Source organism: Cervus canadensis, chromosome 1 (genome assembly GCF_019320065.1).
Source record: "Cervus canadensis isolate Bull #8, Minnesota chromosome 1, ASM1932006v1, whole genome shotgun sequence".
In the NCBI taxonomy this organism is placed as follows: domain Eukaryota; kingdom Metazoa; phylum Chordata; class Mammalia; order Artiodactyla; family Cervidae; genus Cervus; species Cervus canadensis.
Genome location: NC_057386.1, coordinates 93,310,528 through 93,331,853, shown reverse-complemented (window position 1 = coordinate 93,331,853; position 21,326 = coordinate 93,310,528). Strand labels below are relative to the sequence as shown.

The 21,326-nt window shown below is 38.5% G+C and overlaps 1 long non-coding RNA gene across 1 annotated transcript; it reads left to right on the top strand.

Annotated features, from left to right (window-relative positions):
- The first annotated feature begins 13,524 nt into the window (after positions 1-13,524).
- Positions 13,525-20,525, top strand: LOC122453303. The gene is made up of 4 exons (XR_006273000.1): positions 13,525-13,584; positions 14,227-14,263; positions 15,937-16,135; positions 20,372-20,525. It is a non-coding gene; the product is annotated as an uncharacterized LOC122453303 (long non-coding RNA).
- The last annotated feature ends 801 nt before the right edge of the window (positions 20,526-21,326 follow it).

Below are 21,326 nucleotides of genomic sequence, written 5' to 3'. Positions count from 1 at the left end.
GCACCTCTGGGTGTGTCATTTAGCTTGCAGACTGAGGATCAAGGCTTAGTTGAATTTGGCTTGTCACCTTGGACCCATTTGATTTTAATCAGTTTATGTTATGCCCTTGGGCTATCTCATTCTTTCAAAGGTTGTGCCCTGCCCCCTTCCCTCCTGTTTCACACTCTTTTCATGAGCTCTGTCAGGGCCCACAATGTTGCTTCTATAATATTCTAGAGGAACAACCAGAAAATAGCTGGCCTTTGGGAGAGAAATACTGTATAATCTCCAATCCCTCTAGATATTCAAGTCTTGAACGTCCATGTTTCCTACTATATGTGCAACAATAGCATCTCTCAGTGAACCTGCTAAGGTGGGCACACAATGTGACAGGCACACAATGCCTGCTAGAAGTCCATCTGCTGGCATCCCTTCAAGGGCAGTTGGGCTTCCGGGGATAACGTTTGCCACTTTGGGAGTTAGTCCTGCAGGCCCTTTGGGCCCAAACTGTTACCACCCTTCTCCTAAAGTTACAAACATATCCCTGGATCAAATCTCTACTCCACTTTTATGGAACATCTGATCTGTTGCCTCTTATCTATTTGCCCTTAAGCCACTTACTTACTCCTGTAACCAGGATCCTGCTCCCTTGTAGGCAATATTGCTCCACCCAACTTATTATTAAAATACTTTTAATGCCCCTAACAGGATCAGATAACTCACTCATTTGTTATTACTTCTGTTATTACCTAAAGTGGGTCAATGAAAATGAAATGTTTACCATTGGAGACACCCTAAACTGATCTTATGGAGGACTAGGGAAGGAAATAAGTGACTTTCATTCCCTCAGAGCAATAAGAAGATAAGTCTTATGGCTGTTTCACCAGGTTGCCAGTCTCAGGGCACAGGCTTGGATTGCTTTACATCATGATATTTATTCCCATCCACAGTGGACAAACCAGCAATGACTTAAGATTACAACCCCTTAATCCTACCCAGCACTGGTCACACTGGAGACCTTGGAGATGCCCAACTCCCAGCTCAGGGGTCCCAGGAGGTCGACCTGCCTTGACCTGTCTAGGGTCTGGTCCTCGAAATGTTGTCATGCCTCAACCTGCTCAGGGATCTGCCAGTCCAGGGGTCCCAGGAGGTCAACATGCCTCGACCTGCCTGGGGATTCGATCTCTAGGAGGCTGTCATGCCTCAGCCTGCCTGGGGATCCTCACCCTGGCCCAGGGACACCTGGCTCTCAGGTTGCAACAGTACTGGGTAAGATAAGCTTAAAAAAGACTCACCCCTAAGGAAGTCCACCCATGAAAGTAGAAGGATGAATATTTTTCCTTTTTTTTCCCCTCCCTGTCATCACTGCCTTTCAGATAGGAAATAACCAATCCACTTCCTGACAGACGCCCTTGGTAACTGGAAGCTGTTTGATCCTCTAATCCTAAGGAGAAGACTCTTAAAATTCTTTTGTGCCACTGCATGGCCATGGTATGCTCTGGGGGACGAGGAACACTGGCCTAAGGATGGGAGTTTAAATTATAATACCATCCAGCAGCTAGATTTATTCTGCAAAAGACAAGGGAAATGGACAGAGTTCCCCTATGTCCAAATTTTCTCCCAACTACGAGATATGAAGAACTTTGTCCTAAGTATGGGGTTGTTGTATGCTCTAAAAGTAAATTTTACTAGGTAAAATTTACCATTTACTAGATAAATGGTGTTAGGCACAAACAACCAAGATAAGGAAGCCCCCAGTGAAGGCTCACCTCCCACGGTTCCTGAGTTGCCTAATGCTCCTTCCTTGTATCCAAATGTGACCCCATATCTGGGCGCACCCTCTCCACAAAAGCCAACTTGAGTATGTCCCTTAATTGAAACTGAAGGAGAATTTGGACCACCCCAGGTCCATAAGCCCTTATTCCTCTTAGGAATTAAGACAGATCAAACAAGATCTGAGAAGCTATACAGATGAAACGGACAAATATATATACATTCCAACACATTACCTTGTTTCTCGACTTGATGTGGAAGAACATAATGGTCCTATGTAGTCAAACTTTACCTGACCCTGAGCATGCTAGGGTCTTAAAGGAAGCCCGAAGGTATGCTATGGGGATTCACATGTAAAGCAATAAATACCCAGTAGGGGAAACTGTAGTTCCCTGCTTAGATCCTAATTGGAATTATAATGACCCTGAGCACATCTGGGAAATGAGTCATTTTCTGATCTGTGTAAAGGCAGGACCTAAAGAAGCCTGGCAAAAAGTAATCAGCTATATCCAGGTCTCAGCAATAACTCAGGAGTCCAACGAGAAATCCATTGCCTTTCTGGAAAGGCTGAAAGAGTCCCTCCAAAAGTTTACCAATCTGGGCTTCGACTCTTACAAGGGACAAGTGATTTTACAGGACAAATTCCGGTCTCAGTATGCATCAGACATCACGATAAAATTACAACAGCTACAGCAGCAGGGCCCTGCTGCCTCTTTAGATGAGATGGTCCAGACAGCCGCCAATACCTTTTATAACAGAACAGGAGAGGGAGGCCAAGGCCCAGGAAAGGGAGAAAGGGAGAGAGAAAACTCATGCCCAGATGCTGGCCACCTTCCAGGGAAGCCCTATGGCAAACCTATGTCCTTAAAGGACAAGGCATGAGGCAAATGCCTAATCTGTAGACAGGTGGGACATTGGGCCAAAGAGTGTCCAAACTATGACAAGTATCCTAAAATGGCTTGCTACAAATGCCATCAATTGGGACATTGAGTGGCACTCTGACCTTGGGACCCAAAAGCCTCAAGATCAAGCGCCAAGCCTTCCCTCACGATGGTTCAACAGGACTGAAGCAACCCGCTCCAGCCAACCCGCCTGTCACAGATAACCATCATGGGACGAGAGCCAAGGGTGCAATTGAATGTGGCAGGTAGGCCCGAGAATTTCTTCGTTGACATGGGGGCTACCTTCTCTGTCCTGACCTCCTACTCCGGAGCCTTCTCTTCCCAAACCTGTACCATTTTGGGTGCTGCAGGAAAAAAAATTACAAAAAGATTCACTTGAGCACTTCTTTGTAGCTGGAATGGACAAATATGTTCCCACCAGTTTCTGATGGTTACTGAGTGTCCTACTCCCTTATTGGGAAGAGATCTTTCCCTGCCTTTGAAATCTTGCAGCTACTGCAGTCCTGACAGAAGACGCTTTAAAACTCTCTTTTGGGGGAAAACTAACCATTTTTACCAGCCACCAAGTGAAACAACTCCTGAATGGGAGAAGCCACTTATGAAAGTCTGATCAAAGGATCCTCAGATATCAAGTAGTGCTGATGGAAAATCCAGGCCTGGCTATATCCCCTTGTGAGGGTTCTTAACCCAGCTACCCTCCTGCCTACCCCCGAGGGCTCTCTCTCCTTTCACTCTTGCCTAGAAACTTTGGACCACTGGACAAAACTCTGAGAGGGATTGTAAGAAGATCCTTTGACCAATCCTGAGGAAATCTGGTACACTGATGGAAGCAGCTTTGTCTTGGATGGAAAAAGAAGAGCTGGATAAGCAGTAGTCTCCAATTTTGAGACCACAGAGGCTAAACTTTGCCACCAGGTACTTCATTCAGTCCAATTAGCTGAGTTCATAGCCCTGACTCAAGCTTTAGAGCTGGGAAAAGGAAAAAGAGTAGCCATTTACACTGACTCCAAGTATGCCTTTCTGGTACTACAAGTACATGCTGCTATTTGGAAAGAAAGAGGCCACTTGACCACCCAAGGGTCCCCAATCAAATATGGTGATCAAATCCTTAGGCTCTTGGAAACAGTTCATCTGCCCACTGAGGTTTCTGTCTCCCACTGTAAAAGACACCAAAAAGGGAGCATGGAAGTGATACTAGGGAACCAAGCAGCCGATCAGGCAGCTAAGAGAGCAGCATTACAGAACCATGACCTAATAGAAGTTGCCGCCTTAGCTCCACAGACTGATTTGCCAGAAACTCCTTCATATACTGAAGGATAGACTCTTACAGCTAAGAGTGAGGGCTTTCAAGATCATATGCGGTGGTTCTGAAAGGAGGGACTCCTTTTTCTGCCTGGGAACCTCCAATGGAAGTTGGTTAACTCTTTACATGTCACCACTTATTTCGGGGAGAAGGCCCTCCAAAGATTACTAGAAAGGTCCTTCAGATGAACAGGCCTCCAAATGACTATAAGACAAGTGGTCTCCTCTTGTCCCACTTGCAAATTAAACAACCCCAAGGAGCTCAAAGACCCCTGCTGGCCCAGCCTGTCCAATAACGTGGGACCTACCCGGGAGAGAACTGGCAGATGCCAGTTTCTCAAGGGCATAAATACCTATCAGTCATGATAGATACATTCACAGGATGGATTGAAGGCTTTTCCACCCAGTCTGAGAATGCTGAGGTGGTGGCGTAAAAAACAAAAAACTAAAACTGCTCTATGAAATCATTCTGAGATTTGGTCTGCCCAGGTCATTACAAAGTGACTATGGGACATCATTTACTTCTAAGGTGACCCAAGGGGTCTCAAAAGCATTGGGCATTACTCACTATCTTCATTGTTCCTGGAGGCCACAGTCTTCAGGAAAAGTAGAAAGAGCCAAGCAATTCTTAAATCAGTGATAAAAAAGATAACCCAGGAGACCTACCTGGGATGGAAGGAGACTTTACCAATGGCTCGCCTCCACACTTGCTTTGCCCCTAAGGAACAGGTTGGTCTTAATCCTTAAGAGATGCTATGTGGGAGACAATTTGTTTATGTCAATGACCTCTTTCTAGATCCAGAGGCTTAGACCCTCCAGTCTTATACCATGGCCACTGGGCAATTCCAACAAGATATACACTTGTCGGCTGTCAACCAGGACCCAAAAGATTCTAAAGAGCCACCACTATATGCTCCAGGGACTCAAGTCCTGATTAAAGTCTGGAAAGATGGGTCCCCAAAGGCTCAACTCCAGCCCATGTGGAAGGGGGGTACTCTTTAATACTTTCTACCCCCACAGTAGTCAAGGTCCCAGGACACGACTCCCAGATTCACTACTCAGGAGTCCAGAAAACAGAAGAGGACACTTAATACAGCTGTGAGCCCCTGGGAGATATTAGATACCTATTCAGAACTACAAATGGGTGTCATTCTAGTGAACACCCTCAAAATTAAATTTCCGGGGTAAGATTTCTCAGGACAGCTCTAAAGAGCCAACGCTGCTTGGCAGGGACTGTACTCCAAAATAAGACAGGAGATAGATCTCCTGATCCCTGAATAAGGAGGGACTTGAGCCATCTTGAATGAGATGTGTTGTTTCTGGGTAAATACCCCCACCTAATATCTCAACTTTTAAAGAAAGTCCTACAGTCCTCAAGAAAAACATTCAGATCCTACAGGATTTCAACGAACAAGCCAGAGAGTTCTAGGGGTGGCTACTATCTCTCTTTGGGGGATCCTTCTCCTGGCAATGGGGAATTTGGAGTTGGCTAATGCCCCTACTAATCCCTGTTATCACCATATTGATGCTGCTTATGATTGCTCCATGTATTGTCGATTGTCTAACCCATTTTGTCTCTGTCCAGGTCAACAAGCTACAACATGCAGTGCCAGTTCCACAAGGATATATAAAACTACAGCCGACCACATAAAATACCACTCGCCCTTAGATGGACACCACTATAAGGATTCTGAGGCTTGAGACTAGCAAGAGGGGGAGGCCCAATGACCCTCACCACCCCAGTTAAGCAGGAAGTAGCCAAAGAGACCACAACACCCCTATTCCCAAAGAATTGGTCCTCATATCTTGAGGGGGAAATGTTAGGTCATTAGAATAGGAAAAAGGAGTCCAGAATGGTGGTGGCTAAAAGACAAAGAAGGGAAAAGCCCACGAAAATAGAAAAAAGGAAAGTCTGAGGACCAGAGTGAGACCTCAGGTAAAACAAACAGTCCTTCTGGCTAGCCCAATTTACATAGGGCAGGCTCGGGGGAAGAGAAAAAAACATATAAAAAGAGGAGCCAAAATTGAGCTGGAGACTTCTCTTCTTTTAGCATCTTTTGGGTCAGCCTGCCCTCACTCCTTGAGAATGTATTCTCCCTTGCTTGCCAAATAAAACTGAGCTGTTACACATAGCTGTAACACTGGTCTGTCCATCACTTCAAATTTTTGCTTTGGTGAGACAGGAACAAGGAAATTACAAACTCCTCCGACACTCAGATGGCCAAAGCATTTTTACGAAAGATGTTTTATTTGCATGCTGTAAGTCATTTCAATGTTTAGAAGCATATGCATATCAATCAAGAATACTTTCCATCCTCTGAGAAGTTCGAAATCCTCTCTTTTAAGGTTACCCCTTAATGTGGATGTATCTAAACAAAGATTCTCTAGAAAGGCCAATGTAATTCTAAATTATCTAAAAGTACACTCATTTTTTCCAGAAGACACAACTCCATTTTCCAAGAACTAGGTGGACTCTATCTTGCCTTTGAATTCTCTAAAGCATGCTAATTATGAGGGGCTCTATTTTCCAAAACCTGTTCTAAAACACCAGGAATTATTTTATTCCCTCTTTTGAACATAATGGGTGACTTACCAGGAAGCTTCATAAAAGCAGATTGAAACACAAAGACAGTGGAGCTTGCATACACAAAGAGAACAGTAAATCAACCTTAAAAATAAATAGCCAGTTACTTTACAAGCAAAATCAGTTTATTCGGGAATAGCAGAACTGCAGTTGAGGACAAGCAAACCATGGTGAATCACAGGCAAATCTGAAGACTCAAAGGGGAGGTCAGCTTTTATTAGATTTTAGGAGGAAATTGGGGAGGGTTGTTTGGAATAAGTTTTATTGAGGAAAAACTCTTTTTGGCTACAAACCATGCTTAGTGCTTTGCTGTTGAGGCAGGAAGAAATCTTCCTTCCTTTTCTTAAAATCAAGAGAAGAAATTTCTTCCCCTGCACCAGGAGAAAAGTAACATTCTTATCATCAAAGATAAAAAGTTGTGACAGAATTTTATACAAAGAATTCTACACAAAGAGACCTTGTTAAAATAATTCTTATCTTCAGTTTTCTTGCTGGTTATGATGGTAGCTGAGAGCTCTCCCTTCAGGGCTTTCTTACCCCATTTTACATGATGTTTCCTTTCTTTATTTTCACAGTATATATGTATGCGTCTATTTCTGGATACTCTATTTTGTTCTGATGAGATATTTTTTAATCATGTGTGTGTGTGTGCTAAGTCGCTTCAGTCATGTCTGACTTTGTGTGACTCCTACAGACCATAGCCAACCAGGCTCCTCTGTCCATGGGATTTTCCAGGCAAGAATACTGGAGTGGGTTGCCATGCTCTCCTCCAGGAAATTGTCCCACCCTGAGGATCGAACCTACGTCTCTTAAGTCTCCTGTGTTGTCAGGCAAGTTCTTTACTAGTGCACCAGCATTAACTCTCAATTTGGTTCAGTTCAGTCGCTCAGTCACGGCCGACTCTTTGCGACCCCATGAATCGCAGCACGCCAGGCTTCTCTGTCCATCACCAACTTCACTCTAGGCCAATGGAATTCTATCTTGATTACTGTAACTTTTTAGTAATTCTTAAAATATAGTAATGAATATCTTAACATTATTTTACTAGTTCAAGGTTATTTTCTTAAAGTATTTTATAGTCCTATAAATTTTAGATTCAGCTGGTAAAATTCTACCAAGACAAAAGCATGTTAGACATCTAAGTTAGGGTTGCATCAAATCTGTAGATCAATTTAAGGAGGATTGGCATCTTAGCAATACTGAGTTTTCTACTATGTGAATGAACAAGCTTTATATAGTTCTGTCCTCTCTTACACAGTCAGTGGGTCAGGAAATTGTTAAAGTCACTATAGGGAAAAACAATCAATGGCATCCATTAAGTTAAATATATACATACCTTACAAGCTAGTTGATTTACCTAAATCAACTTGGTAATATTTTTCTCCCAAAGTTACATCCTAGAAATTTTTGTCACAGCCACAACACCTCAGAGGTGAATAATTTAATTTATATTAACATAAAATGTATTAGTGTGATATATTCTTAAAATAGAGTGTTATATAACTGTAAAAAGAAACTATACTCTATCCAAGAACATAGTTGAATTGCTTAAATACCCTATTGAGTAAAAAAGGTTAATTATAAAGGTATATGTAGTTACACAGTTTCATATTGTTAAGTTCAAAAATAAGCACAAAAAAATGATCTTTGGTTTTTAAAGACAAAATAATTCTACCTATTGGGAGAGTCAAGGGCAAATCATCTTGAAGCATCATGGATGTTTTTGCTATGAATGATATTTTACTTGGGGGAAGTTGGTAGTATTTTTAAAAAATGGGTTAGCTGTCATAATCTATTGCTACATCCACTTAAAATCTGTAAACCTTTATTTTTGGCCTACACTAGTATAAATATCTGTTTTAAGAAAGAAAAAACAATATGTATTTAAAAGCCTGTCCATCATGGACACCTATAGTGTACCTGGCTCCCAGTCATACCAGGCTCTGCTAGGCACAAACCTCCGAGGCTCCAAGACGGTGCCTTATACACCTTTGTTTTCCTCAATAAATAAAAGGTTTGAAATTCAAAAAAATACACAGATTTTTGATAGTTGGGAGTTTCCTTTCTTTGTGGAAATAGGACTAGATATCATCTAAATGAAGAGTTCTTAGAAGATGATATAGGCTGATCATTCACAAAGAAGAGATTATTTAAGTTTTAGATCTTTGATGTTTTCCATCTCCTCTTTATGCTTCTTTTTAAAGACTTATGCATATTTCATACATTTGTGTTTTTTTTTCTTTCCCTATGCATATAATTTTCTCAGTCTCAGATGTATTTCTCGCTCTGCTTTCCATCTTCCCCTCCTTCAGGATTAGCTTTCTTTGAAACTGCTACACTATTATTTTTCTCTTTCATATACAGTTCTATATCTTCCTAAATCATTATTCATATTTTAATACATACATTAACACATCTGGTTTAATTCCTCTACTTCTCTTATCATCCCTTGTAATTCTCAAAATTCATTTTCCTTTTATTGTGTCCTAATTTATCTCCTCATTAATCTTCCATTATGCATAATTTACTTCTAACAATTTTAATTTCCTTATGCTTGTTAAGGTCTGCTACATAGAAAGGAAGCTTTTTTCCTAGAACTTCCAATTATTTATGAAATTCTCTTGTCAACCAAACACACATACAAGCTATGCTGATAATATGGTCATTTTCACATAACTTCAAAGAAATATCCCAATATTCCATCTTGAGTTAATAGAACTTATGAATTTCCTGGTAATCACTTTCTTTCTCCTGATTTAAAAAATATTAAATTTTCTTACTGTGAACTATATAACCCTAGCTTTTTAAGGTTCTTTTTTACAGTTTTATTAATGTGTATATTGCTTTTTGGTTTACTTGTCACTGACTTTTGATTCTTGAAGTTTCTATTGTTTACCTTCATGCCTTAATAGAAATTTTATATTATGTACTAAATGTCAGTTGTTACACACACACACACACACACATGCACGCACACACATTCCACAATGGGAATTGTTCTTTCTTTTTTTTTAATTATTGACTCCTGTGTTTAGATTGTTGCATTTTATACCTAGGGGTTAGCCATTACTTTTATATAGTATGTTAATTATCACCTACCTTTTTGAATTTGTATGATATTCAGGCAATAATTCACTCTGATATACTTGTTACATGGCTCACTCAATTCTGATTTTTGCTTATGACTCAGATATTTTTATTGTTCTTTGCAATTTTATGACTTGAATAATGCATTCTGGTTCCTCTCTCTTTTGTTTCTGTCTGATGTATTTTCAGTTCTCACTTCACATACTTCCACCTTGATGTCTCACTATTGCTGTATTCCTTCTCTTTACTGCCACTTTCTTCTTCTTCCAAATTTCAGAACAGAAACAGCTTCCAGATGATTTTCTCCTTTTTTTGCCTTCTTAAAATCCAGTAGTTCCAGGAATAAACTTGTTTCTTATTGTTTTTCTCCTCCACCTGATTTCTCTCCTACTGATTAAGCTTCTTTTATTGTTTATATACAGTTATTCTGAAATACATTCTCTTTTCTTATACGTCTACTTTAATGTTATTTCCATATCTTCAGTGTCATTTAAACACATTACCTGTAATATTGTGTAGTCAGTGAGAACAGGATTCAAATTTTGCTCTATAAACTAAAATTGTTCAGCTTTTAACAAATTATTTGACATCCTAATTGTGCTTTTTTAAAAAGTACACTAATCATGTCACTTTCATACATTGATGACAGGATGTGAGAATTAAATATTTTAACATATATTAAGGACTCAGAAAGTTATGATCAACCTAGAAGGCATATTAAAAAGCAGAGACATTACTTTGTCAACAAAGGTCCATCTAGTCAAGGCTATGGTTTTTCCAGTGGTCATGTATGGATGTGAGAGTTGGACTGTAAAGAAAGCTGAGTGCCGAAGAATTGATGCTTTTGAACTGTGGTGTTGGAGAAGACTCTTGAGAGTCCCTTGGACTGCAAGGAGATCCAACCAGTCCATCCTAAAGGAGATCAGTCCTGGGTTTTCATTGGAAGGAGTGATGCTGAAGGTGAAACTTCATGCTTCGGCCACCTGATGCAAAGAGCTGACTCATTGGAAAAGACCCTGATGCTGGGAAAGATTGAAGGCAGGAGGAGAAGGGGATGACAGAGGATGAGATGGTTGGATGCCATCACCGACTCAATGGACATGGGTTTGGATGGACTCCAGGAGTTGGTGATGGACAGGGAGGCCTGGCGTGCTGTGGTTCATGGGGTTGCATGAGTGACTGAACTGAACTGACAGAATTTTTAAAATGCTAGTTCTTTTATTGACATTATTTTATGTTGAGATAAAAACAGACAAGAAGTTAGAAAATTTATTCTCGAAAGGCAGAATGGGTATAAAATTATCCACATAATTTTACTTCAATGCATTTTATAATTGTTATTATTGAAATAATGCATATATGTGATACCTAAAAATGCAAATCTTCAAAAGGGCAGTTGATGAAAAGTATAATTAAGCCTTTATTTCTATCCTGGTTCCCTTCATGGGAGCAATAAGTCTCATCAATTTCTTTTGTATTGAATCATAGATATTCCACATATACACAAATATTTGTGTCCAATTCTTTGTCTCCTATAACTAATTCTAAACATAATATTATATATATTTATGGTATACAATGTATATATACATATTATATATGTGTACTATATGTTAATATGTTTACCAAGTCTGCTCTTCAGAAGCAAGGTACACTATTCCAAATAATCCTATAGACATTCTTTGGTGACTGTAGGGAAAGAGCAAATTAGCCAAGATAGTGAATTCAGGCTCTCTCACCCCACGGTTTATAAATAATGACTATGTAACAGCTGAGATCCTTTATAGCACTGCATACACATCATGAGGTATTTGCTTGGTCACAGGCTACTTTGTGTTGTGGAGATATATAAGCTCCACCCATAAAGTGGTGGCATTACTGTTGCATCATGGTTTGGTCTGTTGGGTCCAGCCATGAGAGGAGAGAATATAACATGAATACTGTTATGGATCCTGTGTCAGCCAGGAGAGAGGTTGTGTGCTGTGTTATGTTAATCTGCTCTTAGGTCTACTGTGCCAGCCAGAAAAGAATAAATGCGTCTGCAGTTCCTATGGCTCCTTGAATCTTCTTGCAGCCTCTTATTTCATGCCTTGCCTACCCTGGGTTCAATGAACAGTGCAGACAGTGAGATACAGTGAGACAATTGTCGTCATGAACAGCATGAAGAGCAATACAGGGGTCTACCATCAGAAGGAGGGCCAGGGCTCAGAATAGAGTCAGGTTCACATGCACATTTTTAAGAAGATACTGAGAAGTTTAACTTTAACTAAACTAGGCTTAGTTAAAATCAAATTTATCTTGTATCTTGCATCAATTAACATAGGCAAAATATCTGCTATTTTCACAAGAAATGGTACAAATGTGTAATAAAAGAACACACCTAAGCATATTCTGATAAATGTCACATAAAAACTTAAAAGTAACAGATTTCAGAAAATGACATTAATTCAACCTCTTTTGAACTGAATTCACCAGCACATGTAAATATATATGCAAAATGCTCATAAAATCACTTTTGTAATATTAACAGTAAATCTAGCAATTATTTAAATCTTTGGAAAGAGGAAAGGATGTAAAGCATAATATATTTGTATTATAGGTACCATAGAACCACTATAAGAATGAAATAGGTAAAACATACTGAAAAAGAAATAACTATTTTGTAAAAGAAAATAAGTTAGATGATACAAATAAATATATTGATAAGTAATGCATATTTACACACATGTGTCTAAATCAATGCATCAATAGAAAATCTTTTCAAGGTGACACCTTCAAACTATTAACATTTGCCATCTAGATTCAATGGGAAGTCATCTGAACATGTAGGTTGTGGATTTGGGAGTGTGGAATGTAATTCATTTTAATTTATGTACTACTTATGATTTTTATGATTATTATGAAGTACTATATTATGAGTATTAAGTATTAGGAGAATTATAACTTCTGTAAGAAGCATGATATTTCAAGCTTTCTCTCATATCATGTTATATCCTCCTCTCCTACTGTTAGGCATCATTTTTTATAAATGATGCATCTTTAACTTTATACTTCTTCTGTACAATGACATTTTCACCTTCTTTCTCACTGTTCAAGCTTCCCTCATCCCTTATCATGATAAGGTACCCAGTTTGAGCTGATAATTACCTCATATTTCATCATGAAAATGGAAACTGTCATAAACATTTCAATCTTCTTGAGAGTAGCCTATGAACATACCAATGTCTGCTTCTGTTTTTTTCTTTCTTCTTTACTAAGAAGTGCAAGAGGCATCCCTTATTTTTCAGTATCAGTGTGAGCTGAATTCTCCCACTTTATCAAGAATTTACAACTTAATTATACTTTCTCAGTCTTTTATCAAAAAAACCTCATCTTCTTAAAGATATCTGAAAGTTTTGTACTCCTTGAAAAATAGGAAAGTGAAGTCTCCTCTGATGACCTGTAGTATTTCTAGAAATTATCTTCATTTTTACTCTTTAGAATCAACTTTTCCAGATAGATATTGTGTCTTTTCAACATAAGATGAATTTTCTTCAGGGAAGAATTTTAGCTGTCTCTAAAAATTAGCCAGGAAGAAATGTGGCTATCTTTTACCTTTAGTCTTATCTCTCTCACAAAAACACTTTCTCTTTCCACTCTAAGTCTTTACGTGCCACTTCTTTTTCCTATTCATTTTTGAAATAATTTTCTTTTTCTATATCAGCTATTCACAAATTTTCCTGTCGAGGTGAGATTGGGCCCAATGAACCTTCATGGAAGTTCTGTCTTTCTATGTCAAGGGCTGTCCCTCTGTTGTTACACTGACCTGTTCTTTGGTTAATATTTGAAATAGTTGAAAGGTTATATTTCTTACGCCTCTTAAGAATTTACCAAGTTTAGGAAGTGTTCTTTTGCCAGCTCTGAGCTCCTCCAGTAACTAAGAAGGCAGTACTGAGGGGCAAAATCCTTCCATCCCAAGTAAGGCATTTTCTTTCAGAAGGTTTATTTATTTGATGTTTGTTTTTCTTTTTCCTGTTCTTTGGGCTCCCCTGAGCACTTTTTCCTTTGCTGCTCAGCTTCCACAGTTTCTATATACTATTTGGTCTTAGCCCTAATCATTGCAATTTGCACTCAGAGTGGTTTCCTCTTTGAGAAAATATAAGTCTCAAAGAACTGGCTTCATAAGATCCCTCGGTACTGGCTATGCTTTTTTGCTATTTTCTTGCAACTTGTAAGTCCTCCTAAGTACTCTGATTATCTGGATTGTTTTGGGGAAGTCTTACATATAAATGGTAATTTGAGATTTCCTCAGACTCTTAATTTTACTAAGAAATAATATGTTTTCTTCATTGCTTTGGATTGTATTCAAAAGAAAGGTAATTTAGAACTAACTGGACACTATGTTTCCAACGGTGATGTATTAGTATAGATTTGAACACAATCCTGTATGAAGACAGACAAGTTCTTTTAAATCTTTGAAAAAGAAAAACCTTTTTTCCACCTAGAGAACGAGCCAAGGCTGACAAGTTCTATGTGAGCTTTTTTGTCACTGTTGATTGTTTTAAATGTTGCATTATTTCTATTCTTTCTTTACACTGTTTCCTTTTTTTTTTTTTCAAGGATTTTAGTTTCAAGATCTCTTTTCCAATAGCTCAAGGTAATGAACCCTGTCTCTACTGATCATTAAAATCAAAATTGCCTGGATATACAGGCTGCCTCTAAAATTTTAAAACAGCTAAAATGTTCACAATAGCAAATCAATCTGAGTTTCAATTTTGCCTTTATTTTTGATCCTTAATGCTGAATGATGTCTCTACTTTTCTGGAAAGTTTGGTATTCTTCTTAAAATTTTTTTATTGAGGGATAATTTGCATGCAATATTATATTAGTTTCAGGTGTACAATATGATAATTCAATATTTGTATAAATTGTGAAATGATCATGATGGATGTTCATTATTTTATTTATTTATTTCACCCACATGAACAGCATGGAGGGCCTTAATTCCTCAACCAGGGATCAAACATGTGTCCCCTGTAATGAAAGTTCAGAGTCCTTACCACTGGACCAAAAGGAAATTTCCTCTAAATGTTCATTTTCTGAGATCTCTAAAGATCTTGTAGCTATTAGTTTTTAATATGAAGTTCTCCATATTATCCAAAAGAAAAAATCTCCATATCATTTTAATATGTATCCAATCTCAATCACTGAAAAAGTGACATTATACTTTTCATAATCATTTATGACCTTCATTTTATCATATCAAATACTTATAATGTCCCCCACCTTCTTAATTGTAACTTTCCTTTATTATGGCTTTTGTGGGAACAACAAACACACAAAACCCTTATGCTTTTCCTAATACATTTCAAGGTCAATTCTCACTTTCATTTGGAAAAAAAAAAACTAGAATTTTTGGGGCTAAGAGATTACCCCTTTGTTTTCTCTCTCTGTACACTGTCTTGGAGATAATCATTTCATTTTCTTAAATTTAAGTAAATATAAATTCTTATTTTAATGCATTTGTTGTATTTTCTATACTTGGTAAAAATAACATACTTTTATATAGTAAGAAAATGGCATTTTCATAGTAATTTCTTATATTTAATAAATGCCTTTTTAAAACTACATGTAACTTTGAGTCTTTAGTAAGAGAATCTGCAAAATATATTGGTTCTAAATTTAAATTTCATATTTTGTTATATGCTTCCTACTGTCTGAAAACAACAAATAATTAATCCAATACAGCAGTCTTCTTATCTTGTCAGTGCATGCTAAGTCACTCCAGTCATGTCTGACTCTTTGTGATTCTATGGACCATAGCTCGCCAGGCTCCTCTGTCCATGGGATTCTCCAGGCAAGAACACTGGAGTGGATTGCTATGTCCTCCTCCAGGGGATCTTCCTGATGCAGGGATTGAACCCACGTCTCTTACGTCTCCTGCACTGTCAGGTGGATTCTTTACCACTAGTGTCACCTGGGAAGCCCCCTTTTTACCTCAGGTCTCAGAAAATGAATGAGCAATTCTACTGCCTCAAGGTTTTCCTCTGTTCCACTTGGGTCTCTGCTTTTCTCTTCATTCTGTGTTTCATTTATGCATAGGACTAAACTTATTCTTCTTTAACACAATCTTAGACACTTTCAATATAATAAAGTATCTAACTAAATAGAGAAAACCAATATTAGCTACAGTCTTCATATGCCTATGTTATACTGCTTATTAAATGTCAAAATATTTGAAATATAGATCAATTTTATAAAGGTAAAATTCTTCAAAGGTTATGAGTGGGTGCCATGGAATAAAACCCAATAATTTACTTACTTCCCCAGTGGCTCAGTGGAAAAGAATCCACCTGCAATGCAGAAGATGCAGAAGACATGGGTTCATTCCCTGAATCAAAAATCACCTGATTTCTGATGGCATGGCAACCCACTCCAGTATTCTTGCCAAGAAAATCCCATGGACAGAGGAACCTGGCAGGCTATGACCCATGGGATCACAAAGAGTCAGAAACGACTAAGCAACCAAGTAAGTGAATTATAGTTAATATAATACAATATATTTAGTTTAGTTAGCTTAACTGATTGCTATGCTCCACTGACCCTTCCAAAATTCAGCAGTCATATAAGCGTGTAAATAGAAGAAACTCAGAAGTGTCAGGTTTCAAGCTCTAGAAATTACCCAGCACCCTTATATCACAGTATCTCATATGAGAAATAAGTACATAAAAATACTTGTAGTAGTTATCTAAGCTCTGAAACAGTCAAGTTTAAAAGGTAGTTATTAACTAGAACCAAAAAAAAAAAAAACTCACAATTTGTATACAGACACAAAAGCCCCCAAATAGACAAAGCAATCTTGAGAAAGAAAAACAGAACTGGAGGAATCAGGCTCCCTGATTTCAGACTATACTACAAAACTACAGTCATCAAAATAGTATGGTACTGGCACAAAAATAGAAATTTAGATCAATGCAACAGAACAGAAAATGCAGAAATAAGTCCATGCACCTATAGACAATTAATCTATGACAAAGGAGGCGAGTCTATATACAATGTTGTAAAGACCGTCTCTCCCTGGAAAAGGAACAGCAACCCATTGCAGTATTCTTACCTGGAGATCCCCATGGGTAGAGGAACCTGGAGGGCTACATCCCATAGGGTAGCACAGAGTGGACATGACTGAACCAACTAAACAGCAGCAAAGACAGTCTTTTCCACAAATGGTGCTGGGAAAACTGGATAGTTGCACGTAAAAAAATTAAATTAGATCATTCTTTAACTCCATACACAAAAATAAGCTCAAAATGGATTAAAGACCTTAATGTGAGACCAAGCACTCTTAAAATCCTACAGGAAAACATAGGCAGAACAGTCTCTGACATAACTCATGGAAATACTTTTCTTGATCCATCTCCCAGAATAACGGAAATAAAAATAAAACAAACAAATATACCTTCTTAAACTCAAAAGCTTTTGCATAGTGAAGGAAACAATAAACAAATGAAAAGGCATTGTATAGATTAGGAGAAAATATTTGCAAATAATGTGACCGATAAAGATTAATCTCCAAAATTTTCAAATAGCCCATGATGCTTAATAGCATCAAAACAAACACCCACTCGAAAAATGGGCAGAAGACCTAAACAGACATTTCTCCAGAGAAGACATAAGATGGCCAATAGGCACATGAAAAGATATTAAATATCACTAATTTTTGGAGAAATATAAATCAAAACTGCAATGAGATATCACCTCACACAAGCCAGAATGGCTATCATCAAAAAAATCCACAAACAATAAATGCTGAGAAGGATAAGGAGAGAAAGGGAACCCTCTCACACTGTTGGTGGGAATGTAAATTGGTACAGCTACTATGGAGAATAGTATGGAGATTCCTTAAAAAACTGAAAATAGAACTAACATATGACCCTGCAACCCCACTCTTGGGCATAAATCCAGAGTAAACCATGATCCAAAAGGATACATACACCCCAATATTCATTGTAGCACTTTACAGTGGCCAAGACATGGAAGCAACCTAAAAGCCCATCAATAGAGGAATGGACAAAGAAGATGTGATACATACATGCAATGGAACATTCAGTTCAGTTCAGTTCAGTTGCTCAGTCATGTCCAACTCTTTGCGACCCCATGAATCACAGCACGCCAGGCCTCCCTGTCCATCACCAACTCCTGGAGTTTACTCAAACTCATGCCCATCAAGTCAGTGATGCCATCCATCCATCTCATCCTCTGTCATCCCCTTCTCCTTCTGCCCCCAATCCTTCCCAGCATCAGGGTCTTTTCGAATGAGTCAACTCTTCACATGAGATGGCCAAAGTACTGGAGTTTCAGCTTCAGCATCAGTCCTTCCAATGAACACCCAGGACTGATCTCCTTTAGGATGGACTAGTTGGATCTCTCTGCAGTCCAAGGGACTCTCAAGAGTCTTCTCCAACACCAAGTTCAAAAGCATCAATTTTTTGGCACTCAGCTTTCTTCATGGTCCAACTCTCACATCCATACATGACCACTGGAAAAACCGTAGCCTTGACTAGATGGACCTTTGTTGGCAAAGTAATGTCTCTGCTTTTTAATATGCTGTCTAGGTTGGTCATAACTTTCCTTCCAAGGAGTAAGCGTCTTTTAATTTCATGGCTGCAATCACCATCTGCAGTGATTTTTGAGCCCCAAAAAATAGTCTGACACTGTTTCCACTGTTTCCCCATCTATTTCCCATGAAGTGATGGGACCAGATGCCATGATCTTACTCAGCCATAAAAAAGAATGAGATAATGCTATTTGTAGTAAAATGGATGGACCTAGAGAGTGTCATCGACTGAGCAACTTTACTTTCACTTTTCACTTTCACACATTGGAGAAGGAAATGGCAACCTACTCCAGTGTTCTGGAGAATCCCAGGGACAGGGGAGCCTGGTGGGCTGATGTCTATGGGGTCGCATAGAGTCAGACACGACTGAAGTGACAGTCATGTCATTAGCAGCGGCAGCAGAGAGTGTCATACTGAGTGAAGCAGAGAAGGAGAAATATCATACGACATCCCTTGTACCTGGAATCTAGAAAGAAATGATACAAATTAACTTACTTACAAAAGAGCAACAGATTCACGGACTTCAAGGATGAGCTTATGATTTCTAGGGGGAAGGATGGAGGGAAGCGAGTTTGGAATAGGCATGAACACATTGCTGTACTTAAAATGAATAACCAACAAGAACCTGCTGTTAGCACATGTAACTCTGTTCAATGTTATGTGGCACCCTGGATTGAAGATAGGTTTGGGGAAAAAATGGATATATGTGTGTGTATAGTTGAGTCCTTTCGCTCTTCACCTGAAACTATCACAATATTGATTGTTAATTGGCTCTAACCAATACAAAATAAAAAGTTTTTTTTTTTAAGGGAGCTATTAAAGAGAACAAGTTTATTTTAACAACAAAAGCCCAGAAGGTGGGCAGAATCAGACTTATTCCTAGGATAACAAGCCACCATCTTTCCATATCCATCATGTTTTGTTTTCTGCTTAGATTTAGCAGGTGTATAGGCATGAATCACAGCAAACTCAGACAAAGATATACAATGGTACCTTTTAAAATTAATTTTATTGGAATATAGTTGCTTTTACAATATTGTGCTAAGTCACTTCAGTCATGTTCAAATCTTAGTGACCCTACTGGGCGGGGCGGGGTGGGGGGGGTAAGCCTGCCAGGCTTTTCTATCCATGGGATTCTCCAGGCAAGAATATTGGAGTGGATTGACATGCCCTTCTCCAGGGATCTTCCCAATCCAGGGATTGAACCTGTGTCTCTTATGTCTCCTGCATTTGGCACATGAGTTCTTTACCACTAGTTCCACCTATTTTTTATAACTTGATTTCTGACTATGAGTCCACATTCTTCAAAGATGTCAAGAAAAATGAAAGGTCATCTTTTATTAAATTCAAACTTACCTGTTTCTGGGATTTTACCACCATTATAGTATCTTTTGCAATTTCAACTCCTTAGAGATGGAAATAGATTACTGACCTCCATTTTTATTTTTATCAGTTTATCTTTCTAATATGTTTGTTTTATAATGCTCCTGTCCCACACTTCAGACACAGAATCTTTATCTTGTAATTTTACATATGGTCTTGCATATTCAGCATAGGTTCTTGCTGCCTCTCAGGAGCTACTTGTCTATGGACAAGTAGCCTATTTTCTTTCTTGCCATCTACCACACTTCTCTTTCTCTCAACTTGAGGAAAACTATTAATTGTACAGGGAAATTGCTTTTTCCAAAACCACAATACTTATTTTTGAGTATGCACAATCTCCTATGAAGTCAAACACCAGAAAAGACACGTGTACTACATCTATGCTCTCTGTTCAATGCATCACAAACTTTCTAGAAGCTAATAAGTACAGGGGCAGCATTTCTCTTGGTGACTTGTAAGTACCAAGAGAAAAAGAAAAATAGCAGAATATTATCCAGCCACACAAATTAGTAGGTATCTTGCTCAGACTATCACAGACAACTTGGCAAAAATACTTGAAATATTTTAAAATAAATGGAAACCAAAATAAAATCCCAAGCATATATTGCCAACTCCATTGCCCTTTTTCTGGACACTCTTTTTCAGCTGCTCTTTGTACCAAAATGGGCTCTAATTAATGGTTTCTACAATTTTCTTTACTGTTACATGTTGTTTGTTGTTCATGTTACATATTGTTGATCTGAGTTTTTTGTTTTTTTTTAAAAAAAGCTAAAATATACACACCTGTATTCTCCAAGCTAGTGTTCACCAGTACATGAACCAAGAACTCCCAGATGTTCCAGTTGGATTTAGAAAAGGCAGAGGAACCAGCGATCAAATTGCCAACATCCGTTGGATCATAGAAAAAGCTAGAGAATTCCAGAAAAACATCTACTTCTGCTTCATGAACTACACTAAAGCCTTTGACTGTGTGAATCACAACAAACTGTGGAAAATTCTTCAAGAGATGGGGATACCAGAGCACCTTTTCTACCTCCTGCAAAACTTGTATGCAGATCAAGAAGCAACAGTTAGAACCAGACATGGAACACTGGACTGGTTCAAAATTGGGAAAGAAGTACATCAAGGCTGTATATTGTCACCTTGCTTATTTAACTTACATGCAGAGCAAATCATGTGAAATGTTATGTTGGATCAACCACAAGCTGGAGTCAAGGTTGCTGGGAGAAATACCATTAACCGCAGATATGCAGATGACACCACCCTTATGGCAGAAAGTGAAGAGGTACTTAAGAGCCTCTTGTTGAAGGTAAAAGAGGAGAGTGGAAAAAGCTGGCTTAAAACTTAACATTCAAAAACAAAGATCATGGCATCCCGTCTCATCAGTTCATGGCAAATAGATGGGGAACAATGGAAACAGTGACAGACTTTATTTTGTTGGGCTCCAAAATCACTGCAGACAGTGACTACAGCCATGAAATGAAAAGATGCTTGTTCCTTGGAAGAAAAGCTATGACCAACCTAGACAGTATATTAAAAAGCAGAGACATTACTTTGCCAACAAAGGTCCATCTGGTCAAACCTATGGTTTTTCCAGTGGTCATGTATGTATGTGAGAGTTGGACTATAAAGAAAGCTTAACGCCGAAGAATTGACGCTTTTGAACTGTGGTGTTGGAGAAGACTCTTGAGAGTCCCTTGGACTGCAAGGAGATCCAACCAGT